This window comes from Lissotriton helveticus, chromosome 10 (genome assembly GCF_964261635.1).
Source record: "Lissotriton helveticus chromosome 10, aLisHel1.1, whole genome shotgun sequence".
In the NCBI taxonomy this organism is placed as follows: domain Eukaryota; kingdom Metazoa; phylum Chordata; class Amphibia; order Caudata; family Salamandridae; genus Lissotriton; species Lissotriton helveticus.
Window position 1 is genome coordinate 127,430,513 of NC_136071.1, and position 23,263 is coordinate 127,453,775.

At 46.2% G+C, this 23,263-nt stretch overlaps 1 protein-coding gene across 12 annotated transcripts in view; it reads left to right on the top strand.

Moving 5' to 3' along the window:
* SUN1 (Sad1 and UNC84 domain containing 1) overlaps nucleotides 1-23,263 on the top strand; it is a 422,747-nt gene that overhangs the window by 94,588 nt on the left and 304,896 nt on the right. For 10 of the 12 annotated variants that reach the window (XM_078664909.1, XM_078664911.1, XM_078664912.1 and 7 more), the window contains exon 1: nucleotides 15,623-15,849. The exons of the other annotated variants lie outside the window; for them this stretch is intronic. The gene's annotated coding sequence lies outside the window, so the exon portion shown is untranslated. Of the gene's footprint in view, nucleotides 1-15,622; nucleotides 15,850-23,263 lie in introns of those variants that run through there. 12 annotated transcript variants of the gene reach the window in all.

Here is a 23,263-nt window from a genome sequence, read left to right on the forward strand (position 1 = left end):
ACTGGCTACCTTCTTTTTTGGAAATTGTAATTTCTTTTTTAGCTGAGCAGGTTCCTTGTCTTTGGACTTGGTGTGCTCTTCTGATCGTCCTCTTCTTTCCGATTTCTGCGAGGAATTCTGAAAAGATTGGGAGGGACGTGTATCAATGTCTTGATATCTATCAGGTTTTTTAATATTATCCCTATTCCTAAGGTTATATCTATTCCCAGAGGGGTCACTCTGCGGTGACCTCTGTCTTTGGTTTGGAGATTTCTCTCTTCGCCTGGGAGACCTCCCTCGGGACTGGAATTTCTTTTCTTTAGGATTGGATTGTTTGTTTCCATCCCAGTTCTTTTTTGGTGAATTATTATTAAAAAATATTTTTTCTGGACTTGTAGTCAGTTGCGGTTTTACTGGTATTCCACCTAGACTATCTCTGCCTAGTTCTTCATAGGATTTTTCTATGATTCTGGCAATTTCAGCTGGTTGGTCTGCTATATCTGTCTCTTTTAACTTCTGGCGGATCGCCACGTTTGCTGCTTCACCTTTTTATGTTGGCTAATAATATAGCCGAGACCTGCTTGAAGTCTTTCAGTAATTTCATACCAAGAGTTAAAGCAGGTTCTGGACCGTATTCATCTTGAATTTGTTTTAGCACATCTGGTATTACCGAAATGGATGGAACACCGTGCGTTTTTGTGTAGATGGAAGCAAAGACTGTACCCCAAGTGTCACAGTCCTCAATGTGTGGTGCGATTCCCATTGGGAGACATATAGTCAGAATCCTGTGTTTTTCTAATGGGGTGGTGTCAGGAAACACCGCCTCTATTTGGGTGATTTTCTGTGCCAACCAGAATGGTATTTGTTCCCGTTTAGCTGGAACTTTACCTAGGCAGGATTGGATGTTCTGTGGTGTAATTTTATTTGTGTTCCCCTGGTGAGGGGTCAGCTGTGGAAGTTTAATCGCTGGCTGAATTGTAGAAGTCCGCATTACATACTGAACTAATTGTCTATGAATTTTTAGTAGTTGTTTTAGCTGTATTAACAGCTCTGCTGCAGGCATTCTTTCGATATCTGGATGTGGTGTGTATCCGGCTAAGACCGGCCACGTTGCTCCTGGTCTTCCTAAAGGACCGAGCCTTGTAATGTGATTATTATGTTTTAGGGTGCCATCAAATAAGAGCAAATGCTCTTGGAATTTGAGTGGTACTTCCACCTCCTCGAAAGGAGTGTACGTTTCAGGAGGTTCCTCTACTTTGTAATAGTGGAAGTACTTTGTTACAGCATTTGCTGCCGGAAAATGTATCCATGAATAGTATACCTCTGTCTGCCGATATTCGTGTGCCTCAATTACGAATATGACTGTGCCACCTCTAGGTGTCAGTCCATTTTCTATAAGTTTTAAGGTTATAGATCTCCTTTTAATGACCGGAATGAGTATTATATCCGCGTCTGCTGCTTGCATGGTAGCATCAGCATCTGCGAGTTCAGTTGCTAATCTAACTGCCTCTCTTTCATCATCACTCTCTGCCATTTTACAGACAGGATGGTATTATGTTTGTTTGCAGATCAGGTTTCTTTATGGAAACAGAGATTAGATGCACAATATTTTGGAACTGTTTATCCTTCAACGTTGACTAGACCAAGAACCATACATAGGAGTTCCCTCCTGCGAGGTTTTGGAGGATATAACCTTTCACCCACTCCAGACGTCTTTGGAGTATTTGGGAAAAGGGGTCTGAGTGAGAAAGCACGACTGAGTTACTCTAAATGTCTTACGTTAGTTTTATCGCCCTTTCCAAACGCGTTGGGCGCCATGTAGTGTAGTTCCTATCTTCCCAATAGGCTCTGCGCATTGGAATAGTACCTACAGCAGTAAAGGCCTAGACCAGACGTTAACTAGGTCTACTACTGTCGATACTAGACTTAATTTTTGGGTTTGCCAGCTAAGCTCAGAGTTCGCTAGAAACTTTCTCGAATGTTCAGGAAAGAATTACCTCCCCTGATTAGACAAGAAGGGATTTAGTTTCTGACAACCATAGAACATGACAACTTTGCTCTCCCCTAATCAAGAGTCAATCTCGAGAGTCGTGTGAGCATAAGGCAATTATTTTACTCAGTCAGTACGTGCATTCTTAGTCTCATCAGAATGTAGAGAAAAGGAAGAGACGGGCGTGTTCAATAAAAAGGTGTTATTTATTGATCAGTCTCTTTTCTCATACATGAGAAATGGATCGATATTATTGCAATACTTATAGTTAAGTAAAGTGCATACATTAAAAGCAATAGTATAAAATAATACTGTAAAAACATTGATATGGTTTCTGAGCCATATGATGTTTAAAATGATTAAAATATATTTACATACACATATACATTTGACTAAACGTACTCAACTGGTGTTTCTAAATACGCCTACCCCGTGTACCTGACCTAAGTCTAATGCGTGGGCGGGAATAGAAAGTTACAGCTTAAGTTAAGTTTGTTTTTGCCAAGTGAATAACTAAAGAATTCTCTGTGAGGGGTTATTCAGTTCTGTACCTGGAATTTAGGATGAATGAGGAATGGTATCTCTTTCTCTGCTCTCGATATTCCAGGCTGCCTGCGAGGGCTGCCCGAAAGCGCCGGTGCTGGGTCTCTCGGCTTGAGATAGCAGCGCGTCTCTCAGCGCGTCAGGAAGGCGGGGCTGCTGCCAGCGGGGTCTGCTTCTGCTCTCGGCTTCGGCAAGTATGGCTGCTCCGTCTTGTCACCACGCGTGTGTTTGCATAGGGCAAGGTCGGCAATATTTATACCTTAAAGGTGCCGAGATTGACGTAAGGATGGACATAGGTACGTCAATAAAGATGTCATACGACTTGCTCGTTAGCACATTCTTTTGCAAAAGTTCTCTGTGAAATCAAAACAATGGCCGCACGGATTATCCAGGTTGTCATAGGTTTGATTTGTTATGAGAACGTTGTATGCCTTATCAGGGGCTTGAGGAATGTCGCTTGTCTAATTAGATCTCAAGCGTTATGACCTAATCAGATAACACGTTCCTGTGCCGTAGTGTGACTGCGTCAGATAACGGTATCTGCATCATGGGGGCTTTTCTTGCCTCATGGGCTGACTGTTAGTTAACTTGATAGTTTGTTTAACCAGAATAGGGTCAGGAATAGGGGGACTGATTCAGAACCTATAGAAATACACGACAAGAAAAACTTCCTAGCTATCATAACTAATATTTAAATTCTATTGAGGGCACAGAGGCGAGGTTTAGGCTGTTCTTTCCCCACTTTTTAATAAAGCAGCCATTATGTAAACAATAACTTCATCAAAAACTTAATTTCCCGTGAAACCCTGGAAAAAACTAAACGGTCAGTCCATCCAACCAACGTCCATGAATGCCCTTCAAGAACCTCTGCAGATGCTCCTGCATCCTCTTTTTCCTGCGACCGTAGCCAGTCGTTTAGTGATTCATTCTGGTTTCGCTGAATCTGTTCCTAAGGAGATAAAGACCATGTGAACCTCCAAGTCACCAACCGTATACAGTTCAGTAAAAACATAAGTCAAGAAGTCACATTATAAAAATAGAACAATGTTGTCACAATAGCTATGATGCAATATACATCCAAATAACGGAAAAGACCATGTACATACATGTAAAGTCGATATCACTCCTCTTGACATGCAAAATGATATTGCTGCACCACATTGGGCGGGTTACAGGAATCTTAATTCAGAAGGATGGGTGAATCCTCACCTCCATGTCCTTTAATAGAATTGAAATTTTCCTTTACAATAGCTAGGAAATTTTGTATTATGTGTCTGTGCTGGAGGCGAGGATTAGGCTGGTTTAAAGCTTTCCCTGCACCAGCGATGCCATGTTCTGAACTGGTTTAAAGTAGAACTATTTAAACGTAGAGTCTGAGGATCAATCTGCAGCATTAAGAATGTCTTCCAGGGGGGGGGGGGGGGGATCTTTGCGCGCATCCGAGATGGCCGCGTGTGCACAGGGCTCCCGAGACCCTCTCCGCCCTCCGCATATATCCTGAAAGATATCCTGACTTTGACGATGGGTTCTTGAAGAGGAACCTCGGCTGACACCTTAGCTGTTTTCAAAATTTCATTTGGACTTCGGGAACCGCAGATAAGCAGATCGTAGTTTGTGGGGCCCGCCCTACGGCGCCACCGGGGACTGGCACACCAAGAAGCCGAGACGCAGTTGAACAACAATGGCCTGAGGGGCTACCCCTGTTACCCTAAGTTGACTTTCGGTTTCGTTTTTGTGCCTAAGGCCTCATCTGCTTGCCTGATTGCTTTGCGCCCCCACCGAGGCCTAGCCTAAGTCCGCTTCTCTATCGTATGCCAATGGTCGTGAGTGCTTGGGTGTTGGGCTGAGCTGCCGCTTTCGCCCCTACGGCCCACTTTCGTGTTCTTCGGCGGTCTGGTGGTGAGCGGCCATTTTCACCAGGTCTCGCGGGCCCCTTCGGGGCTCACCATTCAAAATGACTGCCAGGCTTGACAACGAGAAGCGGAAGACCAAAACGCCTCTACGTGGGGGACCGGTCCAAACCAATGTCATGGATCGCTATACCCAACCCAAGGGATCCCCCGGTGGCACCGGTCGAGTTTTGGAAGACCCCAAGGACGATCCGATTGCGTTGTCTGAATTGACTCTGCAAGACGTCATGGGCGCCATTGCCAACATGAAGGCTTCCATTGGTCAGCAATACGAGGCTCTCGCTCTCAAAATTGACACTGTGGCCGTTGATATTACTTTGATCAGAGCTGATTTGTCGAAGACCAACGAAAGGGTCAAGTCTCTAGATCTGGAGACTTCTAGCCTCACGACCGATGTGTCTGCTCTGCAGACGGAAGTTGGAAACTTGCGATCCTCCCACGATCTCATGGCCCATCGACTGGAGGATTATGAAAACAGGGCCCGACGCAACAATATACGCCTTATTGGGGTCCCTGAAGATCTGGTTCTTCGGCAACTGATCTCCTTGTGGAGGACCTCGTCTTGAATTACCTCGCCCCTACAGGCCTGAGTAAATTTTTCGCCGTGGAGCGTGCCCATCGAGTACCAGGCGGAAAACCGAATTCGGGTTCTCTCCGAGACCTATCATCGCCAGGATCTTCAATTTCAGAGACAGAGATATTATCCTGCAGGCCTCGAGAGTGAGTGGCCCCGTAAAATTCGAGAACGCGACGGTGAATTTCTTTCCGGACTTCACTCAGCTTGTTCAGAGGCAAAGGATGGGGTTTCAGGGGGTGAAGCGAAGGCTGAGAGACTTGGGCCTGAAATACGCAATGCTCTTTCCAACCAGGCTGCGTGTCGAATACGGGGACTGGACTTTCTTCTTTGATCGCCCCGACGGAGTGAGTGACTGGCTGGATACCCTTCCCAAACAGAATGACTCTACCGGGCTTCCGGGTGGAGCCAAGGGCGGCGTGTCGGAACAAGAGTGACATTATGATTCCTGATCTTTGAACGCTTCACATGTCAGTCGGCTGGGTTCGATACTTCTTCTACTACTGTCTTCTATTTGCTAATACCCGAGGGTGGCTGGGGGAGTGGGACTCTTTCCTCCTCTGGGGTTTCTTCTTGTAGACTAGTTTAATGATAGGGCGACAGGCACACGGCAAGTTGGGGTGGCTTTTGAGTCTAACGCAGGGGTGCAGGGTGGGGGGCGTTGTAACTGGTTCTTGTTGGTGGGTGGAGGGGGACTCTGGGTGTTTGTGAGTTTCTTTCAAGGCAACGTATCGTCTCTTTATTGATCGGGTCATTGTGTTTGCTATGGGGTGGACTCAGTACTTCTTTCTGGGATGGGGGTAGTGGGTTGAAACTAATGTGTTGGAATGTCAACGGGTTGGGGGATAGGATAAAACGGGCTGTGGTATTACAGTTGCTGCGGCGCCTCTCCCCTGATATTGTGCTGTTGCAGGAAACGCATCTGGTTGGGAACACGTGTCACGCCATGAGTCGACGAGGATATCGTCTTGTGGCGCATGCTGGATTTACCTCAGGTTCTAGGGGTGTGGGCATCCTCGTTAGGTCCTCCCTCCCTTTGGCAATAGATGATGTTATTCTTGACGATGGGGGGCGCTACGCTGCTCTCACTGGTAGGTGGGAGGGGAGGACTGTATCATTTGTTACTGTATATATCCCGCCGGGTCTACAGACTTCGACTTTTGCGGATCTTGGGCGTGTGATACTGGGGCTCCCAGAGGGCATCTTGGTGATAGGAGGAGACTTCAACTCGGTTGTCTCCGGTAACGTAGATCGCTACCCCCCCCCAGAGATCTTATCAGGTCTCAGTCCTGGTTGGGTGGGTTCCTGGAGACCCAGGGTCTGGTAGACTGCTGGAGGTTGCTACACCGGGATCCGGTACAATACACTTTCCACTCTGGAGCCCATGGTAGTCTTTCTAGACTCGACTATGTTCTGGTGCCGGTGGCGCTGGCCTCCTCTATCGGGGAGGCGACACACCTTGCCCTGGGCATATCTGATCACTCCCCAGTGTGCTTAGCATGGATATTACTATGAATAATGAGGGACGAGTTGCCCCAATAAACCCATGGTATCTTCGCAACTCCAAGACCCGTGCCGAGTTGATGTAATCCCTCGATAATTATTTTGCTGAAAATGTGGGATCTGTGTCCTCTGCTGTATCACTGTGGGAAGCTTTTAAGACTGTAATACGTGGGCAGGCTTTATCACTAATCGCTACTGCCAAGAAACGTAAGCACAAAGAGGTGGTCCGTTTGGAGACCGAGATAGCTGAGCTGGAGGGTGACTTGGAACTCGGAGTGTCCCGCGCCAAGCTTCATTCTCTCAGTCTCAAGCAACTAGATTATAGAACCCTGGTCACTGATGCTGCGAAAATCATGAGCAGAGAACAGCAGGGCAGACTGTATGATGTTGGTGATAAGGCGGGTAAATTGATTGCGTGGCTTGACAAGAAAGAAAGGGCGAGTCGTGTAGTTCCTGTGATTGAGAACCTTGATGGAGTGCGCGTGACTGACCCGGCTGAAATTGTTGAATGCTTTGTGGAACACTTCCGAACTGTGTATTCCCTGGTCTCTGATAGGCCGGAGGAGGACTCTCATTTGTTGCTCCGCGATATTGCATTGCCCTGCCTGTCTGAGTCTGACAGAAACCTAATGGATGCGGTGCTTTCGGCGGACGAGGTGGCTACCGCCATTCGTTCAGTGCGTTCTGGCAAAGCCCTGGGCCCCAATGGTCTGCCCATTGAGTTGTACAAATTGCGTCCTGACAAAATGGCTCAGTTTCTTCGCGATATGTTTCTAGAGTCGCGAGCCACCGGCTCCCTTCCCCGTGACCAGCGTCTTGCTATTATCGTAGTGATTCATAAGGAGGGGAAGCCACGGGATCGCTGTTCTTCTTATAGACCAATCTCGCTCCTTAACGCGGAACCGAAAATTCTCACCAAATTATTAGCTAATCGCCTGATAAATGTCATCAGTGACTTGATCCATCCTGATCAATCCGGTTTCATCCCACACGTAACACGGCGCTCAACCTGCGGCGCTTGCACGGTGTTCTCGCGAGGGCGTCGTCTTTTCGTGAGCCGGCCATCTTGGTTTCCCTGGATGCTACGATGGCCTTTGATACGCTAGAGTGGCCTTATCTTTGGGCCTCTCTTGTGAAATTCGGTTTCGGCCCCGGGTTCATCGGCTGGGTTAAACTTTTGTATGAGAAGCCACTGGCCCAGGTGGTCGTGCATCTGCTTCTTTTGTCCTCGGGAGGGGCACACGACAGGGCTGCCCGTTGTCACCTCTGCTTTTCGCCCTCGCCCTTGAGCCGCTGGCTGCTTGGTTGCGCTGGGAGCCCTCGATTAAAGGGATCCAGTTATCCCCAGACTTTGAGGATCGCGTCTCGCTTTACGCCGATGACATCTTATTGTACCTTACGTCCCCTCGAAAATCTCTTAATGTTTTGTTTGACCTGCTTACTTCGTTTGGGTGGAACTCTGGTCTCGTGATCAACTGGGCTAAATCCTGTGTATACATGCTCTCGGGCTGGCCCCCTCCCTTGCCTCGCAGGTGCCCCATTCAGGTCTCTTCGACGGGTTTTAAGTACTTGGGGATTTTTATATCTGTGGACCCCGTGGCTCGATATGAACGTAATCTGCTCCCTCCTCTTCGGAGATTGAGACTTGATGTTGTGCGCTGGCGAGGATTGCCTCTATCACCGCTCGGGCGCGCGGCCCTTTTTAAGATGTCCCTGCCGCGGTTCTTGTACGCGCTCCAGAATACGTTCGATATTATCCCGGCGAGCTATTTTCGAGAGGTTGAGAGTCTGCAGCGACGGTTAATCTAAGATGGACGTTCGCGCATCGCCCTCGCTAAACTCACAGTCCCCTGGTATGACGGGGGTATAGCGCTGCCGGATATCAGCCGTTATTATTGGGCCTCGCAGCTGAGTGCGATCAATCATGTAACGTACGCTTCAGCTCCTAACCCGGCGTCCGAGATGGATAAATATTTGCTTCCGGGCGGGGACTTCAGAAGGGCGCTCTATTCCAAGGGGATGGGGAAGGCTTTATCTGGGCCCACCAGAATAGCTGTCCGAGTGTGGCATGATACGAATGCGTCTATGGGATGGAGAGATCGACTGACTCGTGCGACCCCCTTGTATGCGTCTGAAAGGTTGGGATGTCTCTGGAAAGCGAAAGGGTTTGACAAATGGGACATGATTGGTATCAGCACCGTGGGCGATCTTTGGGTCAAGGGCAAAATCAACACCTTTGCCGTCTTGAAGACAGAATATGCATTGAGTGATAGGGAATTCTTCCGGTATGCACAGATTCACCATGCTTTAAGTTCGGCTCTCCCTGCGGGTACCGACGTCCCCGAGTCCTCCCCCTTGAAGATCGGTTCCTGGACGTCCATGTGCCCGACAGTACCATTTCTTTGATATATAAGAAGTTGATCAATGCTCAGGTAGATTTGCTGCTGCGTCTCAGGGAAGTTTGGACAGGCGATGGTCTGGAGCTGGACGACGAGGATTGGCAGGCTGCAGTATCCTCGCCCAAAGAGGTCGCCATTCCTGCCCGTCTCCGTCTCGTTCAGCTCAAAATTTTACACCGTGTATATGTTACTGGACCGCACCTGATTCGTATGGGTTATTCCTCCGATGGATTATGTAAGCGTGGTTGTGGGATGCTTGGAACTTTCCTCCATATAATTTGGGAGTGTCCGGAGGTGGTGACGTTCTGGAATCGTGTGCATGCAGTAATGGGACAGGTCACTGGATTGGTGTTGTTGCCCGAGGCCAGGCGCTGTCTACTGAACGTGTGGGAGCCGAATGATTGTAGTGTTGCACAGACGCAGTGGGCGACCCTTGGGAATATGATTGCCAAAAGAGATATTGTGCAGTTGTGGGGCGCCCAACGGCCACCCACTGTATCGGTATGGAAGGAGATCATGAACTGGTGCATGTTCAGAGAGAAGACTGTGTATGTGGCGAGGGGCAAACCTAGGAAATGGAGCAACATTTGGAGCCAATGGAACGCATATCGTGGAAATGTGTGTACACCTCCATTCGTGGAGAACCCCGATGTCCCCCTGTCCCCCTGATCAGACATTCCATATATTATGTTCTTATGTTATCTCTAATTTGTTTCCCCGCTCGCCTCCTCCCCACTCCATGTACTATTGATCAACTGTGTAATATCATGCTTCAATGTCCTCCTCTGTGAACACATGTCCATGTACACTGTATTTGTTTGCCTTGTATGTTGTTTTTCCTTTTTTTCTTCAATAAAAATAAAAAAATAAAAATGTCTTCCAGACGCGCTCCCAATGAAAATGCCTTGGAGTCCATGGTGCCCTTAACAGAGTGCTCCCCAAATAATTTAGTATCCATGCCAGCTTCCTGCATGGCCCAATTGGCAATGGTAGGAGAGGATACTGACTTATGAGGTTTAGTGAGGGCAATGAGTAGCTTTCTTTGCCATGGGAGACGACAGTCCTCTGTCATGGATTCCTAAGCTTTTATTGCTCTTACTACACACCGTTTATGAACTTCTGGAAACATAGGGTATGAAACAGTTTTTTAATTAAATTTTGTTCTCTTGGATATATGAAAAGAACCCCATCCCGAGCAAATACTCTACCTGTTATATCCAGGGCTCTGACATCCAAAGCGCGACAAGATACCAAGCATAGTAAGGTAGCCAATTTCGCAGACATGTTTCCTCGACAAATACTTATTAGAGGGCCAGGATCTAAACAAATTTAAGACTATTGACATCTCATAAAGTAGAGTATCTGGGCTCCGGAGAAAGGGAAAGTCTGTCTTGGAGAAGCTTACATACGAAAGGGTGTTCTCTCCACCAGTTGTCCACTCACATTAGAATGGCCTACTGAGGTTTCTGAGAAAAATGTATTGACAGACCTATGCGCCATACCCTCTGAAGCTAAAGAAATTCCGAATGTGGACAATTTGTGTTCCCACAGGGATCCAGCTGTCATTGATGCCACCAACCCAGCAATCGAGCTCAAGCTGAGCGGTATCTTTTGATAGTGCTGTCTGCCCATGCTCTGGAGAGCAATGAGGCAGCTTTCAGTGTAAGGCTTAGGACTTTCCAGTGTTTCCTGTAATCCTCCATGCCATGATATAGAGAACCCACCAAAACCTGGTGATGCAGATTTCCCAAGGAATCGCAGTAGAAACCTGGAAATGGGGGTTGACAGATTGGAGGATCCCAAGAAAGTTCTTTAAGAACTGGAAACCAGACTAGAGACCTCCAGATTGGGGTGATTATCACTGTGTTCGCTTGCTGCCTCTGAACTTGGGTGGATAACCTCATTATTATGGCAAATGGGGGGAAACGCTTACCCTTTGTCTTTCCAAGCCGTAAAGGAATGCATCTGTTGCCACTGCATTGGGATCTGGTCTTCTACTGTAGTACCTGTTCAATTGATGGTCCAGGCAGGATGCAAAAAGATCCACAGTAAAGGGTTCCCACTTGGTCTGTAGTTCCTGGAACACTTGTGGATCCAGTTTCCACAGGCTCATTGTGCCAATGCCAAGAGTGCCATCTGGCACCTGATTAAACTTCCCCAGTCACAGAAGTCTGGTACTCCAGACAATGGGCCCAACAGCTCTGGGTTAAGTTGAATAGAATTTTTGAGCGACCTCCTTATTTCTTGTTTTATCTTGGCAAGCTTCTGTGACGAGAGACTCTGGGTGGTCGAGACTGAATCCACTACAAAGCCCACAAATTATAAGGATTGTATCAGGAAAATGACTGATTTCTGTTTGTTGATGACTAACCTGAGGGACTCTAGAAGGTCGACGGTCAACTAACTGTAGATGCCGCAACGAACTCCTCGGGCTCTGGCCTATGAGTAGGATATCGTCTAGGTACACAATGAGTCTGATGCTCCAGGCTCGCAGGTGTTCCATCACCGGCTTCTGAACCTTGGTGAAGTACCATGGCACTTAAGACCAACTGAAAGGAAGAGTGGTAAGCTTGAAGGCCGGTGAGTCCAATTGATACTGCAGAAAATGATGAGGTGGAGGGAAGATCGAAGTTGTGAAGTAGGCGTCCTTCAAATCCATGTGCTGCATCTAATTGTTTGTCTGCAACAAGTCGCTGAGGAGGTGACTGCCTTCCATCCTGAAGTGACAGAAAACCAGTCACTTGTTGAATGCCCTTGAGTTGATAACTGGACACTGCCCCCATCCCTCTTCTCCATCAGGAAGAATTTGCTGAGAAAACCAAAGGGGTGTTGTGGCGTTTCAACAGTCGCCCCTTTCGCCAAGAGCTGTGTGTTCTCCGTATCTACAAGGGCAGCTTGAGATTGAGAGAAAGTAAGGGGTTTTGGTCTGTGAGGTTTCTATTTGGAAATTTCTTATTGCCTGAAGGACCCAGGCGTTTGAAGTGAGAACCTCCGAATTGTGAAAAAACTCAGTCTGCCTCCAAGTCAGGTCTCTGAGAAAGGTTGAACGTTCACCTTGAGAGGTACATAGGAGCCTCTTTCTCTGGAGTTCCCTCTCGAGCCTCATTGACGTGGGTAGTTTCTGATAGGGTAGAAGGCACCAAATCGTGATGGATCATGCCACTGGGCAAACTTACACCTGAATCTCTGGAGGCGGCTTGATGGAGAGCACCGCATGTCGGGCATAAAATCCTTTTAATGGAGGCATGAGCACTAAGGAATTGAACATGGCTGCAAATTTCCCTAGCTCACGTATGAAGGGATCTCCGAATAGACCCCCCTTGTGCATTGGAGCCTGCTGTGGACGTCGCCAGTACCCGCAACTCAGGATCTCTCTTTATTAGTAGGTACCTACGCCTTTTGTTTGAAATTGTGCAATTGGTGTTTCCTATCAAAATTATGGCATGCTGGGCCCAGCCCAATAGTTCTACAGGACAAATCCAAGGCACTTGATGCCTTAGCATCCTCTGCCCTGTCAAGGTTCTTGGATAACAGTGCTCTCTGTATCCACTAACTTTTCCTGGCATGAGTGCCAGGAGTAGTCTAGCCCACTCTTGGGGTCCCAGACACATTTCACCAAAAAGATAGCCATCCTTGCATCAATTTTGAGAGTGCGGGCAACCTAGCTTTCCGATGAGGGGGGTGAGCACTCCTCCCGAAGGCAACATTGGACCTCCTTGTCGAGTGCAGCGGGCCCACCACATATGAGGCAACTATCGCTGATGTAGTCCACTCTGCGGAGCTTGGATGTAATAACTCATCCGTGCTCTCCATGTCAGAACCTGGGTCTTTAGGAGCATCATCCGAAATGGATTCACCAACAGGCGTTAATGGAGTCCCCAACGTCCAAAAGTTCGGCAGACTGGGTCCCGCTTGTGAGAGGATTGAATTGCCCCTCAGAAGTACTGAGGGGAGGGGGTGGCAGAGAGTTCAAAAGGCAGGGGTTGGCAATTCATAACTGCCTTTTTGAGGCAGTCAAAATTGTCTAGATTAACACCAGGGTCTACTTACCTTCTGCCGGAGTTGCAGTAGGCAGGCCTGGAGGTATGGGGAACAACTGTCCTGAGGGGTCTTCCTTGGGGGGTGGGGGGAGGGGAGGAGTAGTTGGCATTGCGCTCCCATCTGAAGTAATTTCCTCTCCAATGGGGCCACTGCTTGAGGAAACTGCTTTCTGAATGGAGGCATCAGAGATGCCGCAGAAGTTCTCATCTTTTGGGAGGTAAGTAATCACCTCCTCCATATAGTCATTTGCAGGACCCTGCTTGTACTTCTGTCTTTTTATGCTTCAAAGTTGCTATGAATGAACCTTGACTTCGCAGTGGTGCCGAAGCAGCCCATGTATACACTTTGGTTTTCGACAGGGTTAAACGGGGCACTGGAGAGACTACTTGTTGTACTTTTTCACTGGAATAAGGTTTATTGACGGGTCACTGTATGATAAATGGTATGGAGCACCCATTTACCTTCAGAGACATTTTGAGACAGTATCCAAATCAATTTTACTTTTACACTTGATCTTGTTTCGAGTGGCTTTCTTCCTTGCAAGAAGCTAATCCTACAAGCTTGCATTTTCCAGTGATCAATGTTGACCTCACACACCCATCTTCCTCACTGTTGCTTGACAATGACTATGACTACCTTTTAGACGAGGAATTGGGCGACAGTCAATGTCCTGCAGTTTCTACCTGCCTCAACTGATGTTTCCTCTTTGCCTTGCGAGCGTATATGGAATGTTTCTGGAACTTTCTGCCATTCTTTCGGTTTTCTCGACATGACTCACTTCTTCTTTCCTTCACAGACCATTACAAAATGTTTCTCTTTCCGACAGCTTTTGTGTATCAGTCCAATAGCTGGACATTTAGCTTCATGCTGAAAGGAAAATCCACATGGAAAACACCATCTTTTTCTTTAGAGGCATTTCGTTATGGCCTTCTACCTTGTGTTTGGCTTGCTTTTCACATTCCGCACGGATTCATTTTGGGCTGTTCCGCCTTCATGTTAGTTGCTTTTCTGCCAGCTTGAAGCGAACGTTTGGTAAGCCTGTCATTTAGCGCTATATTTTAGCTTGAAAATTATCTTTGTGTTGATTATTGATGCAAGATGCATTTCACACTTAAAAAACCCACAATAAAACTCAACACAGTGCCACACCCGTAGGTGGGCGTCTTTTAGGACCCTGGACCGCCGCGGCCCCTATCCCTTTCAGGCTCTCGTGATACCGAGTATTGCTCCCTGTTGCCACGTGTCGTGAGATGCATTCGGGGTGGCGGAAATAGCAAGTCGCATCCTGTGAACATCACTTCCGCCCACCGCTACTGTGATGGCCAGGAGTATACATGGTCCCTGGCCTTTGCCTTTTCGAGCGGAGCATCATGGTGGCAGAGGTGCACAGGATGACAAATTCTACCCACCCACCCAAGTCTTAATGCAAGGTTGCCCAAGTTCACCCCTAGTCAGCAGAGGGGTCCTCCCATACAGGCTTCTCATAGCCGCACCAAGGGTAGGGTCCTGCAATCCTGAGCCAACCAGAGGATGTACGCACCAGCTTGGGGGCTAGGGCACCCGGTTCACCGGGGGTAGGCTGTTGCTGCTGGTCACGTCATCGCAGCCCTTCAGACAGCTTGGTGTTTGAGGATGAAGACTAGGACACAGTGAGGCTGGGACCGCCCCTTACTGATACGGGTGGTTACACCTGTGTGGTCCAATTGTGTATGGGCTTACAGAAGCCCCTGGTGTCTGAAGCTTTATGGTTTTTGGAACGGTTCTGATTTGTTTGCGATGATGTTTTTTTAATGTTTTTTTCACGGGTGCATAATCGTTCACGATATATAGTTGATACACTAACTGTTGTCTTGATCCTGATGTGTGTGTGTGTGTAAAAAAAATCACTTTTTCCACCATCTACGGTTTGTCCTGCCGGTGATCCTTTTGGGTTAAGGAGGGGCGCGGGACAGACTGGGGGTATCCCGGTCCTGCGTGCATGAACAGCCGCTCACATTCTGGTTCAAGTTGTTCCCATGCTATGATTTTGCCATGAACGACAGTGTAATTATGCAATATGGCACCATTCCAGGAACTTCACGTAACATTGAATTTCCCAAATTAAGCAAATTAGGCTGGAGTCATTTACATTTCGTCTTGAGCTATTCGCACCCCTGATGAGGTGCAGAAGAGCATATGCGGACAGGCTGAACCCAACTCAGTGGGAGGGCTGTGTTTGGAAGCCTGAGTAGCGTGGCTAATTTGTGTGAGGGCCAGAGTTGTGCTCGCAGTGCATAGAAAGAAGCCTTTGTTTTGTAAATGTATGTTTACATCTGTTGATAATAGTTAATCATGGGGTCTTTCCATGTAAACCCCATTTCAGCTGTTACACATAAAACATCGACAGACTGCTCCTTGCACGCTGCTAGACAAGACCAGAATCTTATGCATGTTTTCTCTCCCCCCGACTCCCTCCACCCCCCCACATTCGTCCAAGTGTGGCATGTGCACTCTCCATATACACGTTTAAAACGTTTTTAAACTCGATCTTCTTTTATTTGCCTTCTACAGCTATAAAGTTAGAAGATGATGAGTGCGTTCTTGTGCATGCTGAACGTCCTTCCCTGTGGAAGGCAGTTAAAGGGTTAAGAGTATAGTGGGCTGGCTCGCCGTTGCCGTATCCAATGCATTTGAAGTCTGCCTCAGACTGACAAGAGCCGCTTTAAGTGGGTGGACAACATTGCGCTGATCCTTCAGGCTTTGTGGAGGCAGGGAAGCCATTTTGGGATCGCGCAGCAGTGTGGAACTGAAAACACTGCCAGCCAGCTTCCTGAGAATGACAGTTCCTCTGCTGGGATCTCGGGAAATGACCTAAACTCGGCATCTTTTTATGTGGGGAACAGAACATTGGCTACGTTTAAGGACGCCTAGGTTTGGCAGTATTTTATTCCTCCCTCGCCTCCTGCTGTGATTATCTGGTTTGCCACTGGGCTGTAATGAGCAAGTGTGTGGAGTTTGTTTTGGTTGTAATTGCCTTCTTGCCGCACTTTGTGTTTGCGTTTGTTTGGTTGCAGTTGGCGTGGGTTTGTACAGTAGCGCTGTAGTTTTGCTGTATTTCCATGCAAAGCCCGCTGACGCCTGTTAAGTATTCAGCATCTTTTAAAGGGACTGCTGCCTTGAGTAGGCTGATTTGCTGGCTTGTTACTGTAGCATTGGCCCCATTTACCCTCGTGTCATTTACTTCTAACGTTGCATTGGCATTGCTGGCTGAAGAGCAGTTTGATAACAGTTAATAGAAAGCAAGGTCCTATTCGGTTATCAGTTACCTGTGAAAGTTGACATTTCCAGCGCCTTTGAGCTGATGCTTGGTATATTATTAACCACTCTTACGCAGTTTGTGATTTGCATGCGGTCTGCTGGAAGGGGGGTCACCTGTGTGAATTGTAGTTCAGGCAGAAGATTCAGTTTGCAGTACGTGCGTGTTTTTGCATTTGTAAAACGGTGTGATTGTTATACACAGCATAGAGGAGGGCATGATGCCAGTATGTCTGTGCATGAAGACACCCATGGTCAGGAATGATGCAACTATATATTCACAGCGTGATCAAGGGTTTACATTTTATATAGCGTGATACACGTTGAACATTCTCTTGCATGTCCTATGTGAAAGCTGCAGTATTTCTCTGTGGTCAGTATTTGATACATACGAAACTCTGTTGTTAAGTCAAGAAACCACTTGATAACATTGCACACGTGTTTTGTATTTTGAATTGGGGTTCTCTAGCTACATTTCTCGCAAACGACATGTACGCATTTAAAACTAGCTATCAAACTATATTTATTGAGAAATAATATTGTGTAAGGGAACAACACGCCCGGTTCATACATGGCTTTTTTATTCCATGAACTAGCATGACTTAGTTGTGCTAGTAAGTCTCACCAAATATATATACCTCATGCATTTAGCGCAATCTGATTTGTAATAACATGGTGTTTCCAAACATTTTCCAGGCTCGAAAACGGTGCAGCAAAGCATTAATTTACCACCGTGCCAATTGCCAAGGCATGATCGCACTGTCGCTTACTTTATCCAACGCACTGTATGTTTTGAAAATCGCTTGTATTTATAAGCGTGTTTTACTTCCGATTCAGCTAGAATCCGCGTTAAGCACCTGCTGGGAGACGAACACTTAAGCTACGTGCCTGGTTTACAGACCACATAACCTTTTACCAGTACTAATTGGGGAAATGTGTAGTATTTTATAACATGTAGAGGTCTTGGGATCACGTAGTGTGGGGTGCTGTCTCATGCTCAGTAAAATTGTCCCACAGGTTTGAGCGTTGTTACTCCAATCCCGTGTAGTTTGCCTGTGCTGAAACTCACAAATTACAACACTCTGGAAGACCGAGCATTTCTTGGAATCTAAACATTAATTAGCTGACAAAGGTACTCGGAGAAATTAAGCAGTCTATTGCTAAAGTAAATAACATTGGGAATCCTGATGTACTGATTTAACATTCATCTAATACATTGTAATTACTGTTGGGATTTTTGTCCCCTAAGGAAAAGGCCATGTTTGCACTTGATCAGCATATAGTGCATACAGAGTCCATCAGTAGTAAGCCTCGCATTCTCGGTGGTTCCCTGTGTGGGATGACTCCTGCTCTCTTTCCCCTCCTGGGTCATTATTGACCAGGAATGCCTAGAATCGGGGTTCTCCGCTAAGGCCAGACAGCGAGACCTTCAGCTGAACCAATTTTACTATTTACTGTCAAGATAGTACAGTGGAACAGAACACCAACAACCCGGCATACACCATATCTGAAGGATGACCCTGTGATTTCCATTTCAGTCACTTTGCAAATTACTTTACAAAATATATGGTGCTGAACACTGATCCAGAATGTGAGCAGGTGAACTGCATTATTGAATCCTAGGCCATTGCTTTCCGACTCTTCTGTTGTTTTTGGGGTTTTTTTCACGCATTTTCTACTGACCCATCCGGTTTTTCAACGTAGCGCAAACGTAGGTTGATTTTGAGAAGGTTGTTATCTAGGACCGAGCTATTTAGCACAATTTAATACAGCAACGGCACGTGGGCCACTTCATTAAGAAAAAAATTATACTAATTAACTGCTGCCATCTAAGACCTTTGGATTGGTGACTCTGTTTTTGATGCTGCAGCTAGCTTTAAGCATTGTAGATTCCAGACGTGAAAATTACTAAAAAAGTAAAATAACAAGTATTGTCGGGTATAGGATGCTTCTAAGACGTATCACAGGGCCAATTTTTAAATCCGCCTCGGATCAAATCAAGGTACTCCTCTAAGTAGCAGGCAGGTAATAATTATGCTCATTTTCTGTCTGACTTTCAAAATAATGTGCCACCTGTGATTTTGAACTTTGACGAATAATGAGTAAGTGTGCCATTTGTAATTTTATATTCATATGTTCTTCATGAGACCTAAACGTACTATAAATTACCATCAATTTACAACTTCAGACTTTTTTCAGTAGTAAAATGTTTATGGCATTTTTTTTCCTCCTGAAAAGGTATTTCTTTCCTGCCTAGTGTGTGCTACAGCATCTAGTGATAGCACACCTATTTATAGATCAGACCCATCTACAGCACAGACGCAGAATAGCACAGAAATAAAGATAAGGATGCTGCATTTAATACGAGTGACTTAATTTCTACATGCACATTCCATTGCATCTTTTTTAGCTTCTTCTGCCAGTGCAGATTGGCACCAGCGGTTACATCGGTCCACCAGATGTGGATGTCTTGATGAAACTTTCAGTTCTTGAACAGTGGTTTGTTGCTTAATGAAAAACACCACCTCCTTCTATTTGGTCGATTTCTCATAGTGTGCACAAAAGTGACCACGTCTCACCATAGTAAGTATATTTACACGCAAGCAATCAAAAATGCTCTCTACTAAACTTTTCCTTTGCAAAATGTTATTTGGCCGTGCTGTTAAGGAGAATATGAATTTACAGTTTTCCGTTTTGGGATCTACGTGCAAAACATTATACAGAGAAATGTAGCTACAAATCAATGGCATGTGCTAAGCTTTCGGCGCAGTGGTTTAGTTTTCCCATTCTTACCGCACCCTTTCCATTACATGCACTTCCCATGAACCGTATTACAGCTTCTGCCTCACGTGATGAAATGGAACATTAGGCTGGCATAATCCAAAGCTGTAATAAATCCTCTATTATCAACCTCAAGGACATATGCCGGCCAGGGCTTTTTGTAAACACCTGCTGTTGTTCCAGACACGTGTTCATGTTGTGCACTGGTAAGCAACTTTCACGGGCCCACTGTTTGCCTGTTATACCATGTAGGAAGTGTGACACGTTCGTTGGTTCATTGCCAGACTTTGAGCTCCTCTTTTAATCTCTAGCTCATTAAACTATCAACTTGACATTGAAAGGGCAATCCATCTAGTAATGGAAGTTGGTTGAAATGAAACCACGTCCATAGAGATTTCCATGGATCCAAATACCTGGACTGCCACCATTCCTCTGCTTGATTAACGTGTGACCTGCACTGTGTAGGGATGGTATAGGTCGGAGGGTGTCGATTTAGGAGCCAAGAGAATAGCAGGGACTGGCCACTCTGTCTAATCCCAATACAGTTAGTTCTATGTGTAAAGTAATCACGCTGTCTCTAGCTGATCAATTGAAACTGCTGTCGTCCACAGTGGGGAAAAACAGCAAAATGGCAGGGAGGGTCTGTGGACCAGAAGGGGATAGACTGTCGGGCATAGGTGAAACATCCAGGGCTGGATGTGTGTACAAAGTCATTGGCCAAAAGGGAGTCTACCAAGAGCGGCCTCATATTACCTCCGAGGTCGGTGGGTAAAAGGTATCAGTAGTTAAAAACCGTGGCGAATGCTTAGAACCAAATAAATGACAACAAACCCCTCAGGGCGCTTGTCCTGCAACTTGGTCCTTCACTCCCAGCGGCGCAGGATAAATGGGTAATACCTCCTGAAGAGAAGGCACCAATGAGGGGCATGTTTTGCCTACATGGATGCCAATGGGCGGGTGCGCACACTGTAAAAAGTGTGTTGTAAATTCCAGACTAGATATTCTTTTACACACCAAAGTGTGGCAGTTACGAAACTCTGTTACTGTTTTACTCACCCACATGGTCAAATTTCAGAAAAAGCATTGTGTATTTTCTGAAAGTTCTCATTGTACAGCCCTCCTTATAGCACTGTTGATGCACATATCATATTGACAGATAAGGGTTAATTAGATCACTCGTTTCAGTCTCGATCGTGTGACAGTGCTGAGGACTTTGCATCAGTTCGAGCAGCAAAATTACATTTATTGCACTGCGGAGCCAGAACCTACCTTCGGTATTGTGCTACTTCACATGTTGTGTAAAGGAGCGCTGTACGTGTACTGGGAAGCAAAGCCCAATCCTACACAAGTGGTGAAGCACATGGCCACCTGCACGGTGGCACTTCTGTGATCAATCACCTTGGAGAACTACCCAGGAGTTGTGTTGGTTTTTCCTGCACTCAACCATCATGCACCAAGCACTTTTTTAGTCTTCAAGCCTTGTGAGATGGTAACCTCATGCCTCCTGTTAAGATGCACCTTGAAATAAAATGGGGCTCTAATACCTTTCTTCCCGTAGATGAAATTAAATCCTTATAGAAAAATCTGAGTGACTCTTAAAACGTAATAAGTTCGCTCTTCCCTTGCACTAGAATAGTCACAAAATTGGTCCAAAGCTACAGAACCCAGGACACAAGTGACTGCATCTAAGTGGCGCAGTAAGCAAGTAATTCCTTTTGCTTTGAATATGCAAAAGGCTGAGTGCTTTTGAAATCTCTTTGCTCAAATATAATTTCCCTCGCAACAGCTGGCTGTCGGGCTAACTCTATTATTCTCTACTAGAATGCAGGTGTGCCACTGCTTTAATCGCTTTGGAGAGCGCTGCATTTAAATTAGGCGACTGGCTGGAAAGAGATTAATGAAAGCTGTGCACTTGGTTGGCAGTTTGAAGCCTTATAGCGTTTCTTAATTGTGGATTTGCGCTTGCTAATAGCGCTAGAGCAGGACCTCTGTCCAACATCACTTTCCCCAGCTCTGCCTCTATTTTCAAGATCTCTTCATTCAAGCAAACACTGAAGACCAGCTTGAAAAGCGCTTAAGCCAAGACCTAGAACATTTACTTTCGGTTTCTAAAAGGGTGCATTTAAACTACCCCTGGAATATTCACATTGGATGCAGGCTATCTTCCTCTTCTACTAATGGATGCTTCGAGGAATAAAGTGACAGAAAAGGTGTTTAAAATTACCCACCGATAAATTGTAGTTTTAGAAGGTCAGGGAACTGCATTACAAAGTCGGATTCCATTGTTCAGGTACTGGGGGCTCTGGAGATTGGGGCGGGGAAGAGGTTCTAGATCGTTATGGGCAACCTGTGTGCTCCAATATGGAGTCTGAGAGGCCATGGAGCAGGGCATTGCCGCCATCCAGATGCAAGAGTACGAGTTCTTGAATAGGTGTCCTCATATCGCTTTCTGGGAGGAAAGATTTGATTTTCTTAAGCAAAGTGAGCTGGAAGAATTTACATTTTGGTTATGTTGCCCATGACATTTTGGTTATGTTGGCCATGTGTTCCTTGAGGATAAGATTGATGTACTCTGCATCTGAATGACTTGGCTTTTAAGTGAAAGTTTGAGATCGAATCCATCCAAGTTACTGTTGTTAAGCCGCGGAGTTGCTGGGTGCTCTTGCGATTGAGAGAGGGAAAAGGGCACTAGACTCAGTTCAGAGTTAAACCAGATCAGTTGGTCACAGTTAATTTCTCTACAGTCAATAGCACGGCTACTGATGCTGGGTTTGGGGTAAAAGTTTGTCTCCCAGAAGTACCAAGGTATATGAGCTGTTTGATGAAAACAGCTGGTTGCGCTTAAGCATTTTGCGACACATCAGTCCCAACCACACCTGGGGTACCCACTGAAATCACTGGTTTCCTCCAACAACTGGAAACATGTTATTCATGTTCAAGGGTCTATATTTAATAACTCACAAAAAGGCCAAGTAGTATTTACAGGCCAGCGGGTTCAGACCACAGTAGACCAGAATAGCGTTTAGGGTCTGACTAGGCGACCGTTTTAGCTTCACCACTCTTTAACAATCTGCATAGCTCATCCACACTTTTTACTCAAATAGGGTAGGTCAAAAATCAACCAAGAACACCTATTTTGGGAGTTTGTACCCCACACCATAACCGATGCTGTGGTTTTTGGAGGAACCCTATGATGAAGCATGCCACCTCAGGGTGGGTGAGGGTTCTCGTCCCTTAAGAAAGCCCTTTCCTCTTTTTGTATCGGTCTGAAACATTGATTGTCAGCAGATCATTTAATCTTTTCCCCAGAAGTATTAGACCCGGGTATATTGTTGTGGTCATTAAGGGTGTACATTTGCAATTGCCGCAATATATCTTAAGAAGCATGATGGCTTGTAAAATGACTGATAGTTCTGGATTCTGATTAACCAGCCTTTAATACACTACCCTAAAACCGAGGATGAAAGTGAAAATGCCAGTTTCCCTCTTAGGCTAGAAAGTGGGTGATGGCTGTTTCTATAAAATCTAGTGTTGGTCTGGGTAAGGTACAATGACAACATTTGTAATCTTGAAGTGTCTCTTGCAGGTCTTAGACCCTCTTGTGATGCAGAAGTCATTGATTCAGATGTATTTACCTGAACTGCTACGTTCTTGAGGCTGTGGGCTGACTTCCTGCACACACACCTGTCCTTGTGATGGAACAGCTCTGCTCTACCTCTCAGCATTACAGCTTCCTTCAAAGTCCTAGGCTTGTCTCTAGTCTTGGGATGGAAGTGTGGTGTTACTGGCACCTTTCAGCGGCCTGTTCTTATCAGATCTTTCTAATCTGGGGCATTTGTGCTTCTCATATGAGCAGATGATTTAAAATGAGCTGGTGGGGCAATTCTAAACCAAATCAGTGGTTAACTGATCTGATGCTAGAGCCGATGAAAGGGTGTGCTATGTTGAATATCCATAACTCTACCCTCCCGGTGCATGTTTCCTCTTCCGGGCTTTCTCAGTCGAGGAAGACTTGTAGCGGACACCACTCTGTGGCTGGAATTTATGTTCAAGGGGCATAGTGTGCACTTCCATGGTGGGATCATTGTAAGCTATAAATGACTCGGTGCTACACTAAGTGGAGGAGGCCACACTAAGTGGAGGAGGCCACTAATGGCAACAGGGCGTAGATTCTAAGAATGAGAGGCTAGCCACTCCAAGTAGGGTAAACTTTCTGCTGGACAGATATGCAGGCAGAGCTGCTAAAAGC